The following is a 7,877-nucleotide window of genomic DNA, read 5'->3' on the forward strand; positions in this document are numbered from 1 at the left end:
AAGGCAATAAGAAGAGGTGATATAGATGGCAGTTGCAGAATTCAACTTGAAAGCTAGTAGCCTGGATAGGTGCAGGCAATGGAAATAGAGAGATGGGGACAAATACAGGGGAGATTTTCTAAGTAAAAGTAACAACTTTTGAAGGAATATTGAAAATGATGGGAAAGAGAAAATTGACATATATGGTCCTGGATTTCTGGTTTACACGATCTAATGCATGGAGAGCTATTATAGAATAGAAGGAAACTGAACAAGATGAAAAGGTGATTACCAGCTCACTTTTGTACATGTATATCTGAATAGTCCCTGTGACGTCCACCAGAGAAGTAAGGTAGAAAGGTAGAGTGTAAGACTAAAGGTGAAGAGGGAGAAGGCCTAGGCTTAGAGATACAAAACTGGAAAGACAGTTTGTGGATGATAACGAAAACCATGGAATGAGATGACTGCACTCTGTAAGAATTTAGATTCTAAAAAAGTAAGTAGTTAAAACATGCCATCTCTTCTTCCACTCATATCCCTCTTTGGTTTCTTAGTTTACAACAAATGGACTTCTTAACAAAAATATTCACAACACAAATATACAGTGATCTGAATATCCAGGAAATTATATACTTTCTAACCAAAGTTTGGACAAAAAAGTAAAGATATTAATGATTAATACCACAGATCAGTGACCTATTATTTTTAGTATTCTTTATGTGATCAAGGTAGTAGTGTACTACTTGTATGAGTTGGATATGGTAGTAGGTATTTAGCATAGTCTGGTAGGATATAATAAAGTTTTGGCCATAAATTGATTTACCACTATATTCTTCCTACCTTTTTGTTTCAAGTCTATGATAATTTCACCTTTCCAGATTTCTGAGATTACTGGCAGGTTTCCCCTGAATGTCCTCTATCTACTGTTCTAACAGCTGGTTTACTCAACTGAGCTACTCATACGTGTCTAAAATAACACTCCTGACTAGTATGAAACCAACTGCATAAAGAGAAGATCAATACAATGAATAAAGATTACATCATGAGGGCACCAACTCATGTCTTATGTGTGAAGATGAATTTAGCAGAAAGGTCAGGTTTTATAAAACACAATGCTAAATATCAAATGTAACATCATAGTTTGGTGATATAATAATGATCTAAGCAATAACATTATTATGAAGGGCTTACAGAGTTTATGTACTCACTGATCATCGTAAACACTACATAGCTTTTCTGGATATGTTGTCACAGAAAAAAAATAAATCCACATTACCATTTATTTTGCATAAAGTTCTGAAGTACACTAAAATTTTTGCTCAGTATTTCACTTTGGAAATGCTGTCTCTTCTGTGCAGTGAGTCCTACGTTCACTGTACATTAAACTATTATATATAGATAATGACTGATTGTTAATTTTACTAGTGTCCTTTTCAATCAATCATGAGCACAGAGACAATTTTCTATGAAAGTTTAAGAAACACAAATCCATAAAATACAAAATCAGTGTTAACTGATTTGTCTAGTAAAAAACCTAAATTTATCTAAAGCATGTAAGAATTAATAAGAATTTTAAAATAAAATTAGATCTGATTTTCAATTCTTTACATGTACAAAGTCTCATAAGACATCCTAATTCCAAGAATAAAGATAATTTTGGTTGGTACATAGATTATTTTCAGAATTCTCATCACTTAGAACTCTTTGTGAAGAGAAATAATGAAGTAAACTCGAAAGTGACTTGAAGTTAAGTCAAGTAACTGTTTTATTCCTAGCCAAGCTATTCATTATTAGTTTTATATTTGTAAAATTATTATAATTTCTTAAGATAGTACTCCATTAATATTTCTAAGCAATCCAACTTATATGAAAGTCTTCATAAAATTCTAATACACAAACTTATATTTAGGTCTCCTATATATAGAAAACCCTTTGACATACTTTAAAATTGCAAATGAAACTTCTGTCTTATTAAAACAATAATCTCACACTACCGTAAATATTTTAATATAACATTAAAAGTGCTTCTCTCTTAAAATTTGTATTAAAATCTATGCAACATTTATAACTGACAAATTTTAAGGATTATTTTTGTATCTGTAACACCACATTCATCAACATAATCAGAGGACATTTACATTATTTTGTCTTATATATATTTATATATATGTTTGCTACTTAATCAACTTTTGAAGAAGCTGATTCAATCATGCAAAAGTTAAACAAGATGTTTCTGTTTCTAATTTATATTGAGTGGTAATTAAATTGTAGTAACACACTCATTATCACTTTCCTCTATTTCCTCTCTATTTCTTCTTTAATAATGTATTCTGATATCATAGGAATCTAAATGCAAATCCTTTCACATCCTGATTATCTGCCACAACTAGTAAAGATGTGGTGTAGAATTGTAATGAGTCAATTTCCTAAAAATGTAAAACTCAGTTTTATATGTGTGAAGGATTCCATGTAAGTCTTCAAAATAGCAGAACTCTACACAAACAAGTGTATGTTAGAAATAAACTAGAAATAAATACTGAACTGCTTGCTAAGGATACACAATTCCAACATTGAGCCCGCAGATCGCAACAGCTGAATGCAAAGGGGCTCAGCAACAGTTTAATTCTAAGACTTAGTCTGAAAAAGGCAAAAGTGAGCATAAAGAAAAAAAAAGAAAAGGGAAGCAGAGATAGAGCATAAGACTGTATCTCAGAAGGGGAAAGAAGGCTAAGATGATGTTGCTGTCCAGTGGCCTCATTTTGTCCATCTCATTACTGCTGGAATAGATTCAGACCACAGGGGTTCTAGACAATATGCCAAGTCAGTTACTAGGCCAGGATATGAGATGCATTCTGATGATGTAGAAAGCACATTTCACCTCACATCAGATCATGAAAAAGCTGATACAAGATAATGACAGAGGATGCCAGAAGAACACTATGGTCTCAGAGACATGAAAACCATCCCACTTGAAGATTTACCAACATGCATGTATGTTCATTTGGTGGTTACAACTCTGAAAACTTCCCCAAAGAAAAGTCGTGTATGTCTGAACCAATAGAAATTAATGAGCAAACTTGAATGAGATTATAACTTGGGTAATACAAACCAGGCTGGCATCTCTTCACCGACATTTTCAACCCGAAACGTTTTAGACTTAATAACTACAAGAGCACAAGGGGAGAGACGAATGGAAACTGGGAGATGCTTGAAGCCCCCTGGAGACTTACTGTACCTGTGTCCACATCCTTCACCTGTTGCCTGGCTCGAGTTGGCCGGCTCCACTTTGAGCTCTTGCAGGACCAGTCCTTTCTCGTGTGGTCCAGGAAAGTCCATGCCTGGCACCACCTCCTCCTCTAGGGACTCCACGTAGAAGAGGGTCCTCGCTGGCTGCGGGGTGCCCTGCCCGGGAGCCCCCGGCTGCAGCCTCGTGGCAACTGGGAGCAGGGTGCCATTCAGCGGATTGAAGGAAGAAGAAGAAGAGGACGGGGAAGACGACGAAGAGGAGGAAGAGGAAGGCTTCTTCCAGAAAGTGCTCACACCGCCTCTCTCTTGGCTCTTGAGCAGGCGGCTCTGGCTGGGGCCCCAGTGCTCGAAGCTGCCGCTGCCGTCCTGCTGCAGGCAGCCGCCCCCCGCGGGGCCCCCGGCGGACGGCGACGGGTGGCTGAAGAGTTTCCAGCGGAGGCGCAGGATGTGCTTCACATCGAAGTCTTTTCGCCCAGAGCCTGACATGCTTTACGCAAAGAAGGCAAAGGGATCGCAGCTCCCGCAGGGGTAGAGACCGGCCGGCAGGTGGGGAGGCTGGCGGAGACCCGGGGCGGAGGAGGGGGCGGGCTGCGCCTTCTGCACCGCGGGGCCGGGCGAAGACTCGTGCGCGACGGCACAGCCGCGCGGCTCAGCTGCGGTCAGCTCCGCAGGACTCGGGCGTGGGGACACCACCGGCCGGGAGCAGAGCAGGGAGTGGGACGCCACGGGCTGACAGTCCTCGCTGCCTGCGCGGGGGACCCCGTGGTTATGGCGAGGAGGGGCGACCCTGAGGCTGGAGATGCGCGAGGGAGGGAGGTCTGCGCGCTCCGAGGCTCGGGAGGCGGCCGCCGCTGGATGCACCTCCCTGGGATGCGCTCTGGCAGAGCCTTGGCCGGGAAGGTGTCGGCGTTCCAGTCCTTGCAGCTCAGAGTTCAGGGCTGGAGAGCGCAGAAAGAGCCCCAAGTCGCGAAGACGCGCACCCCCGTCAGGTCAGCCTTCCTGTGCACCTGCGCCCCTGTCCCTGCCTGTCCGAGGATGCCCTGGTCGCTTGCCCGGTATCTCTGAAAAAGTCGAATTGCTTTCTGCAGTGCGAGGAGGGATGGTTTTATATAGTAGTGTGTAAAAGAGAAAAAAATATATATTCCAGAAAATATCGGGAGGCAAAAGAAAAAGCCCGCCCGTGAAGCTGTCAAGGTCCTCACAGTCCAATTTTCTCTCTGCCTCAGCGCCTCCTCCTCCCCCGTAAGTGACGCAGATGTGCACTGGGGCCTATACGGAGAGATGGAGGGAGGGAGGGAAGGCTTCAATCTTCTTTATGCAAGTGAGTCTGCTGCTCTTATTGTCCCCTTGCGTAGGTCTTGTCACCTTTTTTCACCCTCCTTCCTCCCAACATTACTGTGTAGCAATACAAGGAAAGCAAGCGGGCATTAGGCTATGGCATCAGTAAACACCACACATGAATCATGGCAGTGTAAAGTTAATAGGCTGCCATCCGTTTGTAGGTTGCAGGTTAATGGCTTGAATTATTTAATAAACCGCATCCTTTAACCTTTAGCCTTAGTTTTTCTGTAGTGAGACCCAGAAGAAACAGGGATGCTGGCGTCAAAGTGTGATGCTGCCACCATCCTGACACTTACATTGTGATCCTGCTATTAATGCACCCAGGCAGTGTTTCACCCCTGGGGCCAGAGGCACACGGTAGAAATCTGAAGATGGGCCTCTGAACGCAGGGGTAGGCTGTGCAAAAATCAGTGCATCTGGTGTGTGGTCTCAGGATGAAAACTGTTCTTAATCAAGAAAGGAATAAAACAATAAAAAGATAATGTTAAGGTATACGCTTCTAGTACACAAATCATTGCATTAAATGCATGGAAGAGTTTAGGTTATAAACGAGTACAGCCAAAGGCTACTATCTGGCAAATAGGTGTGTGGAGAAGATGTGTTTTTCCCTTCTACCTATATTTAGACGGTGAGGATTGTGATGACTTTCTGGATATGAACGCTTGGAATTTTTTGTAAGAATCTTCTCCTTCAATGAATCATTAAAATAAAAATTCAGTAATCTTTGTAGAAGGCACAAGCACCAGAGAAGCAATGTGTCCCCTAATTCAACCAGGAATATGGTGTTGTCCATTCATAAAATTCACAGCTTCAGCAGCCCCAACAGTATGTAGAAATCAAACATAGAAGTGCAGTTATATTACTGTTCTGGTATCTCATTTTTGAGTTCTAAACTTAATCAGAAACCCAAGTTAAGTTTGACGTCACTCTTAGACAAAATTGGGCATTTTAATAAAATAAGAAAATAACAAAAATCCCATTTTCAGGGAAAGAAAAATCACTGTTGTGCATTTTAAATATTGATTTATGCCACAACAGCTGAACTGCCATACCTTGTGCCTTGGTTTTTCTCTCAGTATTCAGTGTTTCTTTTAATAGTAAAAAAGTAAAAAGCCCTTTAAAGTAAATAATGATGACAGATCATTTTTATCCAAAAAATCAAGTATTTCCCTTAGGGAAGAAAACTGTGTATGAAATTACACATCACAAAAAAGAAGAGAGAAAACTTTCAATTAGAAGTAATATGGAAATTGAAAGTTCATAGAATCAAATAATTTCTATAGAAATGAATGCTTCATGGATTTTCTAATTTGATATAAATTTTATATATTTAAAATAATATGAAAATAATATATATAATGCAAATATGTTGTCTATATTTCCTTCATTAATTAATACCTATCACCATTCACAAAAAATGTAATATAAAATTCATTTTTGTTATTACTCTGAAAATCAACTTTGCATTTCCCTTTTACTCCATGATACTGTTACTATTACAAAGCTAAAAGTTATTTGTTTAAATGTCAGTGGTTTATGTGACCCCTCCCCCAAAGGAGGTGAAAGATTGAGTTATGGTATAAAGAAATATGAATTAAAAATATTAAGGCACATTTAGCAGATGTATAATTTCTATTTGTTAGTCTTGCAGTAATATTTAGCATGTTTTAAACACTGTCACAACCCATTATTTAAATATAGCTATCTATCTTCTATATTTATTAGTCTGCATACAATATATACGATTGAAGTAATAGCTCTTCCCAGGGAAGATATTTAGATATAATTCAACTTTATTATAAAATAAAATATTTAGGATTTAGAACATAAAATATGTATGGAATTATGTTAAAATGAAATGACTGACAAATATGATTATATTATTTTCACTTGGTTGTTACTATACAACAATACTACTAGAAAAGAAGGAGGGAAGAAAAGAAGAAAAAAATGAAAAAAGAAGGAAAGAAAGAAGGAAGGAAAGAGAAAAAGAAAGAAAAAAGAGAAAGAGAGGGAAGAAGGGAAGGAGGGAGGAAAATAATTTGCTTGGATATGATGACTTAATTTTGCATATTAGACACTTTCTTGAAGAATATACTCTGTGAAACATAGCACTAGTTAATTTGCTTATCAACTCTTCAAAAGAATAATTTTAATTGATTACTTACCAGGTCTGATCACAATTAATTACAAATATGAAGAAACTAAGTTTCTTGCAACCTGCTGGAAGAACTCACAAAAGATTATTTAACCAGTCATAATTTATAATTGACTTAAATCAATTAAATTGAGGTTTAAGGTAACCAAGTTTATAGGCAAGAGGACACTGACATAATAAAGAACACTTTTAAGAATCCTAATAATCACCCTACACTTTAAAGACAAAACCAATTTAATTATTCTAGCACTATTTAATTAAATTGAATTGTTAGTTCAATCAAGCAAGTTGATATAGTTTGCATATCTTTCCTCTCCAAATCCCATGTTGAAATGTGATCCCCAATTTTGAAGGTGGAGCCTAGTGAGAGATGCCTGTGGCAGAGGAGTGGATTCCTCATGAATGGCTTGGTACAGTAGACAATAAGTTTCTTCTTGCTCTATTAGTTCATAGGAGAGCTGGTTGTTTAAAAAGAGCCTAGCACCTCTCTTCTCCCTCTTGCTCCCTCTCTTGCCATGTGATACATCTGCTCTCTGTTTGCCTTCCACCATGATTACAGCTTCCTGAGGCCTTCACCAGAAGCAGATACTGACATAATGCTTCTTGTACAAAATAAACCTCTTCACTTTATAAATTGCCAAGCCTAAGGTATTTCTTTAGAACAATGCTAATACGAGGGAGCACCCCCAAAGCCCCAGAATTTATTTATTAAGACTGTATATTTATTCTTACATATTTAAACTTTAGTCATAATCAAAGTAATCTCCATTTGGTGCAATATGCCTATCGAGATGCTTTTCCACTCCTCAAAACAGGTTTTGAACTCATCAATTTGGATGCCTTTTAGTGCTTCTGCCATTGTTTGTTTTATTTTTACCACATCGAGAAAACATTTCCCTGAGGACTTTTTTCACCCAGAGAAACAATATAAAAGTGACATGGGGCAAGACTGGGTGAATAGAGAGGGTGCAGCACAGAGGTGATGCTGAGGCGTTCCTAGAACACTTACTTAGTGAAGGAAGCTTTTACCACAAGGGGTTCATCCTCCAAAAAATAATTCAATTTTGGGTAGTCTCCGTTCATACACAATCTTTAAAATGTGTGCCCGTGTTTGCCATAGTTCCCTGACACAATGTTAGCAGAAAAGGCTATT

At 38.7% G+C, this 7,877-nt stretch overlaps 1 pseudogene across 1 annotated transcript; it reads right to left on the minus strand.

The window, feature by feature from the left end:
* Positions 1-3,066: 3,066 nt before the first annotated feature.
* On the minus strand, positions 3,067-3,829 carry LOC103275999 (annotated as a pseudogene). The gene has a single exon (XR_505345.1). The product of XR_505345.1 is annotated as a kelch-like protein 1 pseudogene (transcript).
* Between the last annotated feature and the right edge of the window lie 4,048 nt (positions 3,830-7,877).

This window comes from Carlito syrichta, unplaced genomic scaffold, assembly GCF_000164805.1.
Source record: "Carlito syrichta isolate Samal-C Ts95f unplaced genomic scaffold, Tarsius_syrichta-2.0.1 Scaffold315836, whole genome shotgun sequence".
Taxonomy (NCBI): Eukaryota; Metazoa; Chordata; class Mammalia; order Primates; family Tarsiidae; genus Carlito; species Carlito syrichta.